General features: G+C 43.2%; 1 protein-coding gene and 1 long non-coding RNA gene across 28 annotated transcripts in view; both read left to right on the top strand.

Annotated features, from left to right (window-relative positions):
* The window catches only part of LOC309538974, a 57,615-nt gene extending 47,448 nt beyond the window's left edge, over window positions 1–10,167 (top strand). The window contains exon 4 of the long non-coding RNA XR_014222567.1: window positions 10,109–10,167. This is a non-coding gene — a long non-coding RNA (uncharacterized lncRNA). The remainder of the gene's footprint in view (window positions 1–10,108) is intronic.
* NRXN3 (neurexin 3) overlaps window positions 1–19,275 on the top strand; it is a 1,220,542-nt gene that overhangs the window by 506,597 nt on the left and 694,670 nt on the right. The gene's annotated exons all lie outside the window — the stretch shown is intronic.

Here is a 19,275-nt window from a genome sequence, read left to right as displayed (position 1 = left end):
AGTACGGGTCTGAAACATGTACTGACTAAAACATGTATTAAAACGAATAGGATATGAGTTTTGTTGAGATCTTCTGAATCATCATTGCACTGTATGCTGCTAGCCGCCAGAGGGCACCAGAGTATCAGTAGTGTTGCACCGAAGTCCTATTTCCTGCTGAGAGTAAGTCAAGAGGGGATTTAATTCACTGAAATATACATTCTGTTTTATAACATTGCTTCGGTTATTCCACTGCAGGAGAGTTATCACCACGGTGGTGCACCAGAGGATATTTCTCTCACTTACAGTCTGCCGCTCCTGTGAGCTCAGTGGCAAGGACATATTTCCTGTTAAACCCTGTAAGGCCATAAGGGCCGGAACATGGTGATTCTAGAGCCGTGGTGAAATTGTGACAGACAAGTTAATTTCTTTGAAAAAGCTAAAGAGAACTCTTTGAGTTTTTCAGTCTAAAGCTGCACCAATACTTTTGGGTAACTGCCAGCAGTCCAGTGACCTGGCAGGGTCCACCTGCATGGAAACTGGCCTTGGTTCCCTCATACTGAGCAAGTGGGTCTAGGAGCTGCCATTTTCTTTTGTCTCAAAGCTCTGGGAAATTTAGATGGTGGCTCCCACCTGGCACTTGCTTAGAGAGTGCTGCCTCAGCTGCCCCTGGGCAAACGTTACAAACAGATTAGCTAAAAGCAGTGTGTGGTTAGGGGCACCCAATTTTCATTGACCTTGGTGCAGTTTATTGTTTGGATAAAGTCTCCTCCTCCTCCTCCAAATCATAGAATTGTAGAGTTGGAAAGCAGCCCCGAGGATCGTCTTTTCCAGGGGTGCACAAACTGCAGCCCTCCAGATGTTGTTGGACTACACCTCCCATCATCCCTGATCCCTGGCTATGCTGGCTGGGGCTGATGAAGTTGTAGTCCAGAAACATCTGGAGGGCCGCAGGTTGTCCGACCTCCTGCAATGCAGGAATGTGCAACTGTCCCGTATGGGGATCAGATCTGTAACCTTGGTGTTACTGCTTCTGTTTTTGCTTCGGGCATTGAATGCCACAAAATTGCTTGTGCATGCTGTGTTTTTCAATAATCTTAAAGGAATAGTATAGAGATCCTGTTATGTGGTTGTATGTATAGGTATGACATGCTCTAACACATGCACATTTATGGGATTTTGAGTAGGCAAACGATACAAAGCAAGGTCACAGTTTTTGTCAGAGGGCAAGTGTAGGCAGGACTGCAGCCTGACTATGATGTTCAGCCACGTAGCTGGTCCCATTCAGCATCCTCCAGGAACATCAGTGACACACTAAGAGCCCCTGCAGACTGGATTTTTCTGCAACAGGTAGTTGATGCAATAATAGTGCATTAGTGAGAGCCAGTGTGGTGTAGTGGTTAAGAGCAGTAGGCTCACAATCTGGGGAACCGGGTTCGCGTCTCCGCTCCTCCACATGCAGCTGCTGGGTGACCTTGGGCCAGTCACACTTCTCTGAAGTCTCTCAGCCTCACTCATGTCACAGAGTGTTTGTTGTGGGGGAGGAAGGGAAAGGAGATTGTTAGCCACTTTGAGACTCATTAAAGGGAGTGAAAGGCAGGATATCAAATCCAAACTCTTCTTCTTCTAGTGATGGTTTTATGATGGACCATCCACAACTTAATTCTGCTTTGTAGGTTGTTCTGGGATGCTTCCCCAATGTTACAGCAATATTGCCACCGGGAGGATCACTCTTGCTCTGCAGCATAACACAAGTGAGACAAAAAGCAATCCAGGACATTTGTGATGTACAAAGTTACAAGTTTTGAGCAGAGAGCTAGGGCACGTGCACTGATTGGAAACAAAGCAGCATGTCCCCCTTGAAACTTGGGAAGCCTCAAATATTATTCGAAAGTAGGATTGTGTATAGCCTCCCCAATAACATCACGAGCTCAAAAAATCATGAATGCAAAATATAAGGGATGTCTGGACGGACCCTATCACTGCAGTGCTATTCATGTCTACTCAGGAGTAAGTCCAATGGGGCTCACTTCCAGGCGAGCGAGTATAGCAATGTAGCCTGAGGCTGACATTGCAACATGTTTAAGCATGTCCGTCTTTCTTCAGAATGGGTAGTAGGGCTTGATTACCCAGCAACAGACAGACAGACAGACAGACAGACAGACAGACAGACAGACAGACAGACAGACAATTATTATTATTGTTTGTTAGATTGCATTTTATTAAGCGTTCCAGCTCATTCAGGCTTCTCTAGCCCTCCTTTCAGAAGCACTACAAGCATGTCTCAGAGGTTAATGACAGGGAATTATTGTCATTACATTGGCCCTTCAGAGACACCACTGCATTATGTTCAGCGTATGAAGAAATGTGCTAAGGTGATTGCAGAAAGATGGGTGGGTTTTTTGTTTTTCTATTAGTTGTAGAGTTGGTCAGGGAGGGGGAATTGCTATAGTCCATCTCTCTCTCCAGGCTCTCTATCTAGATGTGTAAGGGTCCAAAGTGTCCATTCCTGGCATTGGGCAATTGGTACAGATTCTGCTAGTTTACCGCCTGACTTGCTGCCCAGCTGTCTCCCTGCTTGAGCTGACAGAGCTGGTCTCAGTGGTGGTGTTGAGGACTCCCAGACTGCTGGTGTTGGTGGACTTCAACATCCATGTTGAAGTGGTTAGCTCTGGGGTGGCTCAGGACTTCATGAGGACCCCGGGGTTTTCCCAACATGCCATTGACCCAATTTACGTGACAGGTCACTCCTTGTTTTCTCAGCTGGGCAGAAGAAGGTGATCTGAAAGTGGGGGGGTACTGACAAGTCCTTTGTCAGGGTCAAATCACTTCCTGGTGAAATTTAAGATTTCAGCACCTTTCTCCCTCTGCAGAAGCAGGGGACCTATGAGGATGATCCTGCCCTTAGAGGCTGATGGATCTAATTGTTTTGCAAACAGCCCTTGGGGATTTCCCGACTGATATGACATGCTCTGGTAACCTCTAGGTTAGATTACTGCAATGGGGCTGCCCTTGAAGATGGTTTGGAAACTTTAGCTGATGCAGAATTCAGCAGCAAGGTTGCCCACTAGGGCAGGGTGATTTGAGCATATTACACTGATCTTTGCATGACTGTACTGACTACCACTTAGTTTATAGGCCCAATTCAACATGCTGGTTTTGACCACCTCTCCCCATATGAACTGATCTGAACCCTTAAATCATCATCTACATACCCCCTCCATGAGAAGTCCAAAAGCTGGCAACATGAGAACAGGGCTTTTCTGCCACCCATAATTTGAGAGCTATCCCCAGGAAGGCTTGCCTGGTGCCTTCATTACATATCTTTAGGTGCCAGACAAAAACGTTTCTCTATAACTAGGCCTTTGGCTGATTAAACATTCTATGGCTTTTAAAATGTTTTTGTGGGAGGGAGGTTATTGAGGTGTTTTTGTGGGGTTTTTTAGTATTTCATATTGTAATTTTGTATTTTGATGTTGTGTACCATGATGTGATCCTTGGATGAAGGGCAGTGTACTAATACTACTACTACTACTACTACTACTACTACTACTACTAATAATAATAATAATAATAATGGTGGATGAAAGAAGCAACATGCAAAGAGAATATGAACGAAGAAACACCAGGCCCACTGCTTCCTTCAACAACAACAATAAAATATTTAAGCAGGAACCATAACTGCACCCCAAAAGGCACAGAGGCCACTTTGCTGAATTTTCTCAAGGTGAGAATAAACAGTCAATAAAGCCTGTTTCCAAAAAAAATTGGGCAGGACAATTATTTTTTAGAGGTTTGGTTATAATAAATTTAATAACCACTGTCTTAGGAAATTATACAAATTCACAGCTCAACTTATAGATCGATGCAGTGCAGCAGGAGTTGCTAATATGCTACCCTGGATGCTATTGGACTCCAGGCTACAGCCAGAAAGGCCAGTGGCCAGGCAATTTTAGTCAAACAACTGGAGGGGACTGCATTGGCCACTCCTGCAGTACTAGATTGGAGTCATCTTCTGTGGTTGTCTAGGTCCTGATCTCTCCCAAATGTTACTGGGACTGCGCTTGAAAGGGCTGTGGAAAACCGTACATTTAAGCAAAGGTAGTCCTTAACCAACAAGCAATTTTATAGCTTGATTCTGTAGACCACAATAATCAATAGGTGGTATTGAACTAAGTTTTATGCAGAATAGACCCACTGAAATTTTCTGGCCTAACTTAGTCATGTTCATTAATTTCTCCTCTCAGTAGTGGTTAGTTGAATGACACCCCATGAATTTAGCATGGTATTATTTCCCTCAATTTTTTTTCCTGCCACTTGGGATTTTCTAATGACAAAGGCCATAAATGTTGCCTTTAGCACCTTCAGGCATTCAGAGAAGGCTTTTTACGTGCACATTTCCCAAAATAAATGTTGATCTAAATATAATAGCACATTGGGGAGCGTTCATTACCACAGCTGGCTTGTCAGCAGAATCTGAGACCCCACGAAGGATGTATAAACACTAATATTTATATGCTCTTTATTGCTTTAAGTGCTGAGTGAATTAATTCTCACTGTGCTCCTGTGAGCAGTAGAAAGGAAAGGCACCACCTCATTCGTGGCCAAAGGTGCAGCAGCTGCTCAATTGTGCATGGCGGCAATATGTGATGGGGCACAGGAGATTTATTTGCATAGTTTCCAGTGAAGAAGGTTTAGGGAAGGAGAGTGCGATAAACTAAGCTGGAATGTATCCTGGAGAGGAGGAGCCACTATTCAGTGGTAGAGTACCAGCTTTGCATGCAGAGAATCCAAAGTTCACTTCACAATGTCCAGTTAAAAGATCTCAAGTAAAAGACCTCTGCCTGAATGTCTGGAGAGCCATTTTTAGTAGGCAGTACTGGCTTGATGGGCCAATGGACTGGTTCAACATAAGGCAGCTTCATATATTTATATTAGGTTATAAGGCCATGATAAGGGTTTTCATCCCTTGATTGCATTCATTTATAGGACCACAGATAGATGTTTTATACCAGGGTCAGACTGTCTGTTTAGCTTTCTGTTAGCTATGCTAGCAGCAGCTCCTCAGAGTCTCTTGCATGACTCTTGCATGAGATTTTATTTTGTTTCTTTTTCCTATTGTGGAACTTAAGGTGGTACACATATGGGGTGGGTTTCTCTTGACGAGTCCCATCAGCACATGTCCTGCATGAAGGCACCTGCTTGCACAATGGGCTTTCCCTCTTCTCCTCCCCTGCCCCCCTTCCAGGAGAACCCCCAGAACAGCTCATAGTGGCTGGAGAGGGGGGATTGTTCCATCTGGCAGTCTGCAATGTTTGTGATGCTGGGACATTCGCCATAGCACAGCATTGCATTCTACCCATGGTCCCCCATCCGGACATTGACTAGACCTAGTCTTGCTTGGCTTCAGCAAGTTCCTGGCCTCATATGCATTCAGCAGCTAACATACAAAGTCATAGGACCCACTTAGTGAATATATTATGTGGTCAAGTCACTGTATGGTAGCAAGTAAGTTTCACAGTATACAAATCACTGAAATTATCCAGACAATACAAGTAGACAACAAAACCATTCTCCAGTCAATATAGGGAGATATCTCCAGAATTAAAACTTGGTTCAACAAATGGAGAATAGGTATGAATGGCAGCTAAAGGCCCCATGTTGTTGTTGTTGTTTAGTTGTTTAGTCATGTCCGACTCTTCGTGACCCCATGGACCAGAGCACTCCAGGCACACATTAAAATTCTTGTTGGTTTTTTTCTTCATAAGAGTATTGTTACTATGAACCCTGAAAATGTATTAAATTGATATGTAATTAAATGATTAATATTGGACCCCCTAAACAATATAGTTGAAATACCCATTGAATTCCGTTGGATGCTCTCATACATCTGACAGCAAATGTGGGATTTTCCAATGGAACTCAACAGTGTCATGCAGGTGCACTTCCATTCATATGATGATATGATGAGATTCCCCCTTCCTCTTCACCCCGCTGCAGCCCTCCTCCCGCACACACTTTGTGTACCATTAGGAGCATAGGAAGCAGCCTTACACAGTGTCAGACCATTGGTCCATCAAGCTCAATATTATCTACACTGACTTTCAAAGGCTTGCTAGTACTTCAGATGGGTTTCTCTCCCAGCGCTACCTGGAGATGCCAGGGATTGCCCCAAAGAACTTCTGCGTGCAAGGCTGGAGCTTTACAACTGAACTACAGCCCTTCCTTGAGCTAAAGCCAATCACTGGTGGTTGCTAGCTATTCTCTTGGGTGCAGTTGCACTTTTCCCAATGGTCATGGCTTCAAAAATGACAGATCTCTGTATTCACAAACATGTTCCAAAAGGCTTCTTGAGATCTTTCCTAGGCTGTACTGGAAATGTTTTAAAACTTGTTTTTATTGCTTTATCACTTGTTGTTGGGCATCCATGACTCTTTGGGGAGGATGGGCAGGATATAAATTTAAACAAATGAATGTTGCACTTATCCAAATGCAAGTAAACAGTTACCTTTTAGAAGAGAGCATCTTACTTAAAGCTGTTCCTGTTTGTTTTGCTCTTCCAAGATTTTTCTTTCGCGGAGAGTATAATTTTACAATGTTTTATATTTAGGGTGTGTGGAAGCCTGAGATCCAGTTCCTCTCCCAGAAGTGTTAGTGTAAAGATCTGGTTTCTTCAGTGGCATTCACCAAACTGTTCAGTGCCAATACAAGCCCTTGAGAACCTGGTTTTGATAGACTTTGAGGTGTGGAAGCAAAGGTTTGATCTTAACTGTAGAAAGGATGAGGGCAGACAGCAGCTCTAAATACTTAATTTACACCAAAGCTGCTGACTCATCCACAGAAACACATGCACAATGAGCTTTCAGACTATTGAGGCATTAAAAGTGGTCTTTATCAACTGGTGCCTAATTAAGTTTGAATGTCTTTCCTAGTTGTTTCCTTCTTCATTTCTGCTTGGGTTAGGATGGAAGAGATGTTAGGTGTGATGCACTTGATACTAATTGGTTCAAGCCACCACATGTTTAGATAGGAAATGAACATCCAGATCATTTGCCATTCCACTCTCATGGCTCACATTTGCTTTGGCAGAAGTATCTGTCGATTCTGCTTATTCTAGCTGATGGGAAGGAAAATGAATTTGGTTTTCCCAGAGAAATCTACACTTTGTTTCATAGGATGAATGGAATTGGCATCCAGTGAATGGGGCTTCTGAGCTGATGGGAGGTTTGATGAGGATTACTGCAGCCTTGTAAAGGATTGAAGCTAGGATCCTAAATGTTGATTTTCTAAAATCCTGATTTGAATGGTGCTTCCATCCCTCTTAAAGGGGTCATAGACCCAACATAAAAAGTGCAGATCCCATTCGTATTCCTTAGTCCTGATTGCTTTTCCTCTGAATTTCCTCTCTCTATAGTCCAGGCAGAGATTTCCTCTCTCTATAGTCCAGGCAGAGAATTTGCCTCTGAATTTCCTCTCTCTATAGTCCAGGCAGAGAAGAGGCAGAGGAACCAGAGACCAAATTGCAAACATGCGCTGGATTATGGAGAAAGCTAGAGAGTTCCAGAAAGACATCTACTTCTGCTTCATTGACTATGCAAAAGCCTTTGAGTGCATCGACCACAGCAAACTATGGCAAGTTCTTAGAGAAATAGGAGTGCCTGATCACCTCATCTGTCTCCTGAGAAATCTCTATGTGGGACAAGAAGCTACAGTTAGAACTGGATATGGAACAACTGATTGGTTCAAAATTGGGAAAGGAGTACGACAAGGCTGTATATTGTCTCCCTGCTTATTTAACTTATATGCAGAATTCATCATGCGAAAGGCTGGGCTGGATGAATCCCAAACCGGAATTAAGATTCCTGGAAGAAATATCAACAACCTCAGATATGCAGATGACACAACCTTGATGGCAGAAAGTGAGGAGGAATTAAAGAACCTTTTATTGAGGGTGAAAGAGGAGAGCGCAAAATATGGTCTGAAGCTCAACATCAAGAAAACGAAGATCATGGCCACTGGTCCCATCACCTCCTGGCAAATAGAAGGGGAAGAAATGGAGGCAGTAAGAGATTTTACTTTCTTGGGCTCCATGATCACTGCAGATGGTGACAGCAGTCACGAAATTAAAAGACGCCTGCTTCTTGGGAGAAAAGCAATGACAAACCTAGACAGCATCTTAAAAAGTAGATACATCACCTTGCCAACAAAGGTCCGTATAGTAAAAGCTATGGTTTTCCCAGTAGTGATGTATGAAAGTGAGAGCTGGACCATCAAGAAGGCTGATCGCCGAAGAATTGATGCTTTTGAATTATGGTGCTGGAGGAGACTCTTGAGAGTCCCATGGACTGCAAGAAGAACAAACCTATCCATTCTTAAGGAAATCAGCCCTGAGTGCTCCCTGGAAGGACAGATCCTGAAGCTGAGGCTCCAATAATCTGGACACCTCCTAAGAAGAGAAGACTCCCTGGAAAAGATCCTGATGTTGGGAAAGATGGAGGGCACAAGGAGAAGGGGATGACAGAGGATGAGATGGTTGGATGGTGTTCTTGAAGCTACCAGCATGAGTTTGATCAAACTGCGGGAGGCAGTGGAGGACAGAAGTGCCTGGCGTGCTCTGGTCCATGGGGTCATGAAGAGTCGTACACGACTAAACGACTAAACAACAACAACATAGTCCAGGCATAGGCAAACTCAGCTCTCCAGATATTTTGAGACTACAATTCCCATCACCCCTGACCACTGGTCCTGTTAGCTAGGGATGATGGGAGTTGTAGTCCCAAAACATCTGGAGGGCCGAGTTTGCCTATGCCTGCTATAGTCCTCCTGAGATTTTCAGGGTACAGTTGCTTCTCTGTCATGATTCTACTTCTTCTTCACCCAGGGCATGGAATTGACTCTGGAATCCTATGGAAGAGTGTAACTCAGATGGCTTTGAAAGGAATTTAGACAAGTTAATGGGGGTTATAAGGCAATCAGGGAAGAGTAATCATGATGGTTGTGGTGCATATCCAGTACTGGGAATCACAAGTGGGGAGAGTCCTGTTGCATTCAGGTCCTGCTTCTGAGGCTTTTGCAAGCTATAAACAGCTCTTCAGACAGCCCCCCTTTGATGGGCAGAACAACCAATGTGATTCTTACCTTTGTACAGTAGGCTGTATCCCATCAAAGCAAAATTCAGGGGTTTACACATACACACATCCCTCCATCTTCCATCTCTGTAAGCAAGAGGCATTATTGCATGCATGGACACATTCCAGCCAGGCAGAAGTATTGAATGAGAACATAAAGTGTGTCTTGGATGTGAACAGTAGAATAAATTGCTTCATATGTTCATTTTTCCATAGATTTTTAGAGAGACTGGACAGGTATCTGTCAAGCAACCTTTTAGAGGGTGTCCTGTTTTATGGAAAGCATTTGGATGACTCAGGAAAAAGTCAGGCTGGTCCAGGGGCTATTCACATAACCATTGAGCCCTTGCCAGGAGTGGGCAGGGAGAGGCCCTTGGGAAATCTATGCTCTCTCTAGCCTGCTGGTCAACATGCTTCTGCTGTTTGACTTTCAGGGAATTCTCAAACAGGTGAATGTGGGATGTGGCAATTGTATGGATGTGGCCAGCTGGCCATAGGTCATGAGCCGTTGTGCAGGGAATTTCCACTGTGGCTACCACATGCCCAGTAATTGCCTGAAGCGTGGCAGAGAAGTGAAAAGAATGGAAGCATAATCGTGAAGCAGTGAGGTTTTAACTCAGAATTTGCCAGCTCTTTCAGACTTGTGGGCGCATTTCAATGTGTAGAAACTGTTGCAGGCACCAAATTCATACACAATAGCCAAGCTCACACTGCAACCTATTATTCAGGCTACAATAGCATACTTATTTCAATCCTAATTTCAGCATGGAGAGGGAAACCTCAGGTTGCCAGGGAAGGCCTCTATGGGAGGAGCGTGGGAAATTGCATTCGTACCTTGTGTTTTAACCCAACTCAGGAGCTCCGAGTTCCTTATTCTGGGACAGCAATTCCTTATGTCAGCCTAATTTTGTTGTTTGGCACAGGAAAATAATGAAGTTAGGTAAAAGTGAAGGATTTTAACATTTCCTGTGTGCTCTTCCTTATTCTTTATGATGGAACAGTTGCTTCCTGTTTGCATGAACACACTCTCTTGATGCCAGCCTCTCCTGCCACCCTGCCAACACATTTGTAATAAAATAAAATAAAAAATCCAGGTCATTATAGCCTGAAACCACTTCTTCACTGAAATGAATCTTGCAGCGCAATGTATAAATCTGAATTTCAAATGAGTCCACAGAAGTTGCCTTGGGTTACTTTTTTCCCCTTGACAGTCTCTAAACCTACATCGGTCCCTCGGAATGTCACTGCAGACTCTACAGATTTGTCAGCATCCTCTGCTACCCCTGGGCTGACTAATGAGGGCAGGGAATCTGCTCTAAGGGATCTTGACAGTTAATACAAAAGCCCCATGGCAGGGCTTTCAGAGACGGAAGAGTTAAGGACAGAGGCTGATCTGGGAGGAGGGAGGCAAGCCTGGGAATGTTAGTGAGGAATACAGTGCCAAGACATTAGTGGTGGTGGTGATGGTAGTATTAAGTGGGTGGCTGAGCAGCTGTCATTTCACACCATGCTCTCAGGTGTTTCTGTGACTCAAGTATGCTTGAGTTGCGGGTACTTTGAATGACACATCTCAGTGACTAAGAGTGTTTTCTGGCAGCAAGTAGGCAAGAGGGCCAAGGAATGATGACATCACTGAAGTTTGCAGTGATCCAATTCAGTATACTGGTCTGTCAGCTTTCTTAAAGCATGCTGCTATTCTGAAGCAGGGCACTCTCCTGCAATAGTTGTTCTCCAGTTAGGTTTTAATGTGGTTCTGGGGAACTCCTATTGGATGCCCTGGCCTTTGGTCTATATGGTGTCCCTCGGGGTTCTGTCCTGTTCCCCATGGTAGCTAACATTTTTATGAAACTGTTGGGAGAGATTGTCTGGAGTTTTGGGCTTTGGTGCCACCACTATATGGATGACACCAAACTCTGGTTTTTCCCCCTTTCCATCTAAATCTGAGGGAGCTGTTTTGGTGCTAAACCAGAGGCTGGTGTCAGTAATGGACTGGATGAAAGTGAACAAATTGAAGCGTAAACCAGACAAGACAGAGGAGGCGCTCCTGGTCATTAAAAAGGTCAACCAAGGGATAGGGATTCAACATGTGCTGGATGGAGTTATACACTCACTGAAGATTCAGGTTCACAGTATGGGTGTGGATTCATCCCTGAGCCTAAATGCCCAGGTTTCAGCTTTGGCTAGGAATGTGTTTGCACGTTTAAAACTGGTGTGCCAGCCGAGCCCATTCCTGGGGATGTCCAATCTGAACACTTAGCTACATCCTATTGGATTACTGCCAAACACTCTGTGTCGGGCTGCCTTTGGAAAGTTCAGAAACTTAAATGGGTCCAAGATGTTGCAGCCAGAATGCTAACTAGAGCAGGTTACATGGAGAACAGAAACCCCCTGCTACAACAGCTTCATTGGCTACTGGTCCATTTCAAAGGCTAGTTATGACCTTCAAAACCCAATATGGCTTGGGTCCAGGCTATCTGAAAGGCTGTATATTCCTATATAAGCCTGCCTGGGCTGTGAGATGCCTTGGCTCCTGTACCGGCAGAAAGTTGGAAAATGAATGAATGAATACATACATACATACATACATACATACATACATACATACATGCAATCCTCCTTTCTGCCTCCATTAAACAGGTACATTTAAAGTCAAATGAATGAACTCAGTCTTTTCTTAAGCTTCTTGCAGAGCAACAAGATAATGGGTTTTGAAAATGCTCTTTTAAAAAAAGATTTGTTTTAAAAACAGTTTGAAGAGCTAATAAAAATAACAAGAGGGAAAATATCCAGATAAGCCTGGATTGCTTCCCTAACCAAGCCAATTACTTACCAATTTTCATTTCTCCGTTTAACTTTCAGGTCTATTTGCATCTTTCTCCTGGCTTTTTTCTTCTGTGGTGCGCCATCTGTGCTCCCAAATACTACCATTTAAGAAGTATTCAACTAATCTTTCTCTAACTACCAGCTTTACCCATATACACATTTTCACTTCCAGTCCCCCCCCCCAGTCCAAAGGCTAGTACAGTGTTCTGTTGCATTTTCCTCCTTCACCCCCAACTTGTTAAGCTTTCCTTTTTCTCCCTTAAGACCCTTGGCTTCATTTTCCTTTAGCAACCAGGTCCCTGGGCTGAACCTTGTGGTCAGAACAATCACTATAACCAAAATCAAACATCTTATCAACAAAGCAGAACACAAAATGGACAAACAGTTGCAACTTTAAAGGAATTATTCCTCCTACAACCTGGAAGACTACAACCTGAATGAATGAATTTATTATTTCAGTCACAGACCAGTTCCAGCTCACATATAATATTAAAGAAGTCATAAAACATGATAGGGATACATTTCAATTTGCAATTAGGTATAACAGGGACAATACAGATATAGCAACAGTTTTAAAATATATAAATTAAAACTTAGGGCTACAACCTGCTAGGATTTCTGTGAAATGGTTACTCCCTGATGAAAAGCTTCAGGGATGGTGAGTAGATTGCTCCTGCCCAGCCCTGATGCAATGAGTCACTTTATGACTTCATAAAGGGCTGCCAGTTCTGATGTAAGAACTTTCGTCATGTTCATTTCACAACATTCCTGAAGCTTCAGTTTGGCTCGGTCCTTACCTGTTAAGACCATGCAAAGGGAAAATTCATTCATTCATTCACTCACTCACTCACTCATTCGTTAATTCGTTGATTGTCACCCAACATTCAGCCAAAAACAAAACAAATATAAAATATACCATACCTAATAGCATTGGGGGAAATAATATAATCATAGAATTATAGAGTTTGAACGGACCCTGAGGATCGTTTAGTCTGCAATACAGTTGTCCCACACAGGGATTGAACCTGCAACCTTGACATTATCAGCACCATCCTGCAACCAACTGAGCTTTCCAGGCATCCCCTGGATTAATAGTTCATATAACAAACATCCATGGGGGAAAAACATACCAAATGCAAAATTCTACCGAACAACATTAACAGTACTAAAATAATAAACAAAGCAATAATCTGACCAGCCCATTAGCAAATAAACAGATCCTCAACCTCCTGCTGGTCCAAAAATTGCTCTAAGAGTTGGCACCAACAGCTGTATGTGTGCAGCTGTCATGGAAATGACCATATCCTGGAGCAGGCAACTTAGCCATCCTGAATAAAGGACTCCCCTGGTGCCTGTTTTCCCCTTGAGCACTTTTGTGCTCTTGCCTGAGAACTGCAGCGCCTAACTCAGAATGTGGGAAGCTAATGTCTTGATGAGCTCACAGCAGAGCTAAAGTTATTAAAAATCTGAAAGCTCCCTCCTCCTGGAAATACATTTCTAATTTCTCAGAACTCCATCCTCAGCCTGCTTCCAGTCAATATGTTCTCTTTAGAGAAAACAAGGCAGTATTTTCAGAGCCACGAATCAAAAGGCCAGAGTTCTCCTTCTCAAAGAGAGGGGTAGGACCTTTCGTGCTCAGTGCCCTTAGCAGATTATCTATTATTCTGTGCTTCTTTTTTCCTTCAACTATATTATTATAGGTGTGTGACTGGTTGCTATTAAAACAAAAGTTTAGGTTGCGCACATACCTGGGAGTAAGCCCTATTGGACTTGGTGCAGCTTATTTCTGAGTCAACATGCATAGAATCACACTGTTAACGTACTAAATACTTGCAGAAAACAAACCACAAACTCATAGTCCCGCCCTTACCTAACATGCCACACTCCCAACCTTCTCTCCTGCCTTTTAGACAGGGAAGAGCCCCATTCCATGTAGCAGAGAATGAGATCAGAGAGAGTGGACTTCGCCAGATCTGTCCCTTACACAAAACATTTAGCAGAATGTGTGAAGAACCACACACATGGAATCTACAAGGGACTAGTTAATTCATTATACCATGATGTGCTCAAAGCGGAGCTGCACTTGCTCTACTCCACACAGGGGAAGTTTGTGATGGCATGGTGACCCACAAGTTGGATGTGTGGTAGAATAACCACAGGGCCCCTCCATCTACTACACTAAGAGCCCATCCACACTTCTGTTTGTTCCATGATTCCTAGTCAGGAGTCTGCGAGGGTTTATTTAATTTTTTTGCATTTTGTCCCACAACTTTCTCCAGGAAACCTGTGGCTGACTGCTGGTTTAGAACAAATGTCAGTCAGGTTTTCTGCAGATTGACGTTTCTTCTGATTCAACAATAAACTCTGGGTTTTCCAGGGGAAAGCAGTGGGACAAAACAACAACAACCACAACAACCTCTCAGACCCCTGACGAGAAATCATGGGACAAATAGAATTTTGGATGGGCCGTAAATTTCACTCACCAGATATGATTCAGGCAATGGGATACAAGTGTGCTGTTCTTTCCTGCCAAGCTGTGTGAATAATTTCCATTTTCTTCCCAAATCACTTGATAGTGAAAGGCAGGTCCTTGGAGTCCATCAATCCATCTCCCTCTCTCCCACCTCTACTGCTTTCCCAATCTGGGAAATGGTGTGAAGTTGCCTGATGTAGCACCATTTCTGAAGCCCACCACTCAGTAACCTGACAGCATAATGGACTGATGTCACAATCAGTTGGTTGTTGGGCTTGCAGAATTTTGCACACAGGGCTAAGCAAGCCTCCCTAAATTAGCTAGTTCTTTACCTGCCCCACATCTGACAACAGGTGGGCTTGGTTTGGCCAAGACAGCTTGGCAGACCAAATGAGAAGACCTGGTGGGCCTCACCACACCTTACAGCACCAATGGGGAAATGCCACACAACCAAATCTATATGATGGATATAGCGATTGTCCTGGGAACCCTCTGATTTGCAACATGGGAAATGGTTTTAAGATCCTTGAATATACATGGCTGGAGCCTCTGATTTTTATACCACATGCAATGTCTCCTTGTGTTACTATTGCAAGGATATTTGATCTCTGTGCTTAGGTAATATCTTGGCAGAAGCTATTCTCCTATTATTGGCAGCTGTGGCTTTTATTTGTAAAATATTAATCAAATATATAGGAAGCTCCTCCTTGGCATAGCAGTCAGGCACCAGGATGCAGTAAAGAGAATATTTATTTTTTTTTAAACTCCCTCTTAACACATTAATAGGGAAAGCTTATTAAAGAAGGGATAGGAAGGGAAATTAACAAAGCAGTAGCCAGGAGCAGCAGGAGGAGATGGGATAATAAATTAAAGCACAATTAATGTTCCTGGCACTTTATAGCTCTCCTAAAAACATGCTCAATGACTTAGGGATGTCTGTGTGTGTGTGTGTGTGTGTGTGTGTGTGTGTGTGTGTGTAATTTTATGCGTCTATGGCTAAAGTACAATAACAGCAGATGTAAAGCTATTCCAAAGAATGTGAATGGACTGAGATTCATTTAGGCAACACTATGATCCTTAGAACATGAGTGCATGCACACATATGCACATGCACACACACAAACAGAGGCAATGGATCTATTTTCAGCTGTGCCAAATGCTCATTCTAAACTATACTGTTTTAACTTTTGGCATTTCTCCCCGCTGCTTCTGTGATCTGGGCTTGTAATAATTCCACCTGCTCTTGCCAAGTTCTGTGAAGAATCTTACTTGAATGATGTTACATAAACACCATGGTGTGTGCTTTCTTGCGGCTTGAGCTAGGCCTTTGCTCCCATATTACATTATAGGATCCAGAGCCCGCAATAGACAGTGTCAACTGATATGTAATAAGATAGAACAGACTGAGTTTCCCCCTCTACGCTTGACTCCCTAGGGAAATCACTTTTGTAAACACATCCACTAAGGCAATACTGGCAGGCACCGCATATTATCCACTATGCAAGGCTGTAGCTGGCAGTGTAAAATATGTCATGATGTATCACTGTTTAAGAGAGATTGAGCCCTTGGGGATATTTCCTAAGATTAAAGACAGGAAATGGTGAATGAATCGTATTGTTTTCCTCCACCACCCTCCACCATGTTACTGTTCTGTTTACCAAAGAACTGCTTTCTGGCTCAAAATGCTGCCAGTGCCTTTATTTGCCATTTTGTTAGGAGGGTTGTGGTCCTCTACCAAGCTTAGGAAACATCTTAAGTTCCTCCCATTTAGCAACATGGACTTGGATCAGGAATCATCTGCAACCACACAATAGTTAATGCATAATGTTGCAAAGCACATGGTGTATTAAGAACAAAACTGGGTTTCGGTCATCAAGGCACAAACAGGCCATAGGGCAGTAACAAGGAACAGGGTATCAACTTGTTGGAAGCAGCACAACTTCAGCAGCCACTCTGTGCAGACGGCTCTAAGGGATCAGTCCATAGTCATGTCCTGTCTTTATGCCTGAATAATGGATTGAAAATGTGAGCAGGATGCCCCATGCCAACATTCCCATATTGAGAGGAAAGGTGTAAAGGGACTGCGCTTAGAAGCTTTTGTGTGATCAGAAAACCTTTGTTGTTAGGATTCCTGATTGTGAATAAGCTTCCAAACACATTTGTCAAGTTACATGCAGACGCTCCCTTAAGACCTTCCCACTTAATAAGAGAACTGGTTGGGAGTAGAGAGTGCCATAATTTGTATGCATGGGGATATTGGGGTGGGGCTGGTGTGTACTGATGTCAGGTGTAAGGTAGGGGGTGTGTGTCTGTGAAAGCAGCATAAAAGTCAGCAGCAAGGTTTGAAACAATAATATAGCAGCAAGAGAGCAGTAGTAATAAATAATAACATGTCATGAGTGGCTGGTGGTTCTAGCTGTCAGGGCTAATTGGCCTAGGTCGGGGTCAGCAAACTTTTTCCGCAGGGAGCTGATCCATTGTCCCTCAGACCTTGTGGTGGGCTGGACTATATTTTTTTGGCAAAATGAACTGATTCCCATGCCCCACAAATAACTCAGAGATGCATTTTAAATAAAATGAATAATTCTACTCATGTAAAAACACGCTGAATCGCGGACTGTCCGTGGGCAGACGATTGGGCCGGATTCAGCCCCCAGGCCTTAGTTTGCCTACCCATGGCCTAGGTCATGAAGCAGTAGTTCTGCTGGCAGTTATCTTTTGTTGTGCTTCCTTGTGCTACTCTTCTAATGTTTTGCTTAGAGCTCTCCAGAAATCGATCCTTGAATTTCTCAAAAGTTTTTGTACCCTGCAAAACAGTCTTGAATTTTTTTCCAGCATCAATCTGAGCGCACTCAAGAATTTCTTTAGAGATTTGTTGAGTGTGAGGTTTTGAGCTTACTTTATCATTGCGTGGCAGCCATGGGTGGTATATGTGTGTTTTTCTTCCCACTAAAAATTTCTCCAGCACATTGGTGCCTCCCTAGCTGCCTGTGCTTCCGGATATTAAAAAGCCTCCTGGGAAGTGTTACCTTGTCATGCCTTCCCCTGGGCTTTGACTGAAGTGTGGCACCTGGGAAGGCTGCAGTGTACAAACCAAGGGAGAGATGATTTGTAGAATTTAAGAAAGAACATTCACAAACATCCCTGGACTACTTCTAGAGTAAGGTAGGCATCACATACTCCATGCTGCACTCAGGATTATTTCACCAAAATGTTCTTTCCCTTGTGATGATTTCCAAAAGCAACTTCTTCTTTTTTGTTAAAAGATGGTAAAAAAAATTGCAGGAATATTTTTTTTAACTTTTTCATAGCTCTAGTTTCCTTAGCCTTTTGGCCAATCTCAGAGGCTACCCACTTAAATGCACTTGCATATGGTACTTTCATTTCTTCTGGGTACTTAGAAATGCATTCAGCAATGTTTCTGGCATTTGTCTTTCTCTATTGGTTACAGGGTGCCCTTTCTATAAAACAAAGCCATCTGCTTTGTGTCACCTACAGTGTGCAATGGTGTGATATCCTCTGAATTGCTAATGTCTACCTGGGTTAAGTCATGTCATTTGTCATGTGCCAGAAAGAGTTATTGACAGTGGCTTAAGATGGAGGGAAGGGACAGGTAGAATTTAGATCCAATGTATGCTGTGATCTTGGCAGTAATTGTCTCTACAGAAGACTGGGAGTTGCTACGAGACTCCGAAATTACATCCACCTGTCCGCAAACCTCTTGGCCTCCATTTGAGCTGTTATCAGAGCGTGACATCCCCCCCCCCCCAATCAAGCCTGATTTGATGGTTGTTAATACTTGGTGATTTGTACAAGAATACACTTAGGGGGCTGCTTCTCTGGAGCGAACATCTGGGCAATTTTTAAAATAAATTTTACAAACTCGGAACATTTAATACCATAACAAGTATTATGGTGTGGACGTGACACTGTTAAAAGTCATATGCTTATAAAACATACAATTAAATAGGCTCTTTACTGTTCACAGATGTAATTTAGGAAATCGTTTCCATTCCATTTTTCATCATTAAATCTCTAAGGGAGCTTTCAGTTGAATTTCTAGAAACAAAACATATTCTGTACCCTAAGGACTGGCAGCTTAAAATGTTTGATGTGCCTTCCCTTCGCTATTGAAAGAGACTATTAAATAAGTTGCAACAGTGGAAGCAGTACCTATGGGGAAAATAAAGGTAGATTCATAGAACTGTTCTACCCACAATCCGGTGGATTATCATTATTTTTTTACCTTATAGTCAGGGCTTTTTTCAGCGGAAACTCACAGGAACTCAGTTCCGGCACCTTTCAGGCGGGCACCATTGGCATTCTAAGAGAACAAGGGAGGTGTTCATGGTGAGTTCCAGGATCTCTTTTTCTAGAAAAACAGCACTGCTTATAGTAGATTGCTTTGTGCATCACATTAAGCAAAACTATGGCTTAGCATGGACACATGAGCATGCAGGGGGTTGGAGCTGCTTCACTCCTTCATTGTCATTTTGCTGCTGCATTATATGAAGCCAAACCATAGTTTGGCTTAGTATGTCATTCAAACCTAGGCCCATGGATTATCCCTCTCCAAACTAACTACAAGCCATACACCAAGAACAAACCTTGGTTGTATGAGCAAAGCAGCCACAATCTCCTCCCTGGGAGCCTGTAAACTCATGTGTTCATGCTAAACTATTGTTTGGCTTAGTGTGATGTGCAAACCAGGCCACAGTCTGGTTTTGTGGGTGGCAATGCAGATTTGGGTCCTGACCATTCAAGATCTGAATGAGAGAATGAATGATTGATTTTGAAAAGCTGCAACCTGAATGAATACATTCTGAAGATTAGGGAATCGGTGGAGCATGAGACTCTTAATCTTAGGGCCTG

Source organism: Podarcis vaucheri, assembly GCF_965113315.1.
Source record: "Podarcis vaucheri genome assembly, chromosome: 1".
Classification (NCBI taxonomy): domain Eukaryota; kingdom Metazoa; phylum Chordata; class Lepidosauria; order Squamata; family Lacertidae; genus Podarcis; species Podarcis vaucheri.
Note: the sequence above shows the minus strand (reverse complement) of the source record. Positions and strands in the feature narration are given on the sequence as shown.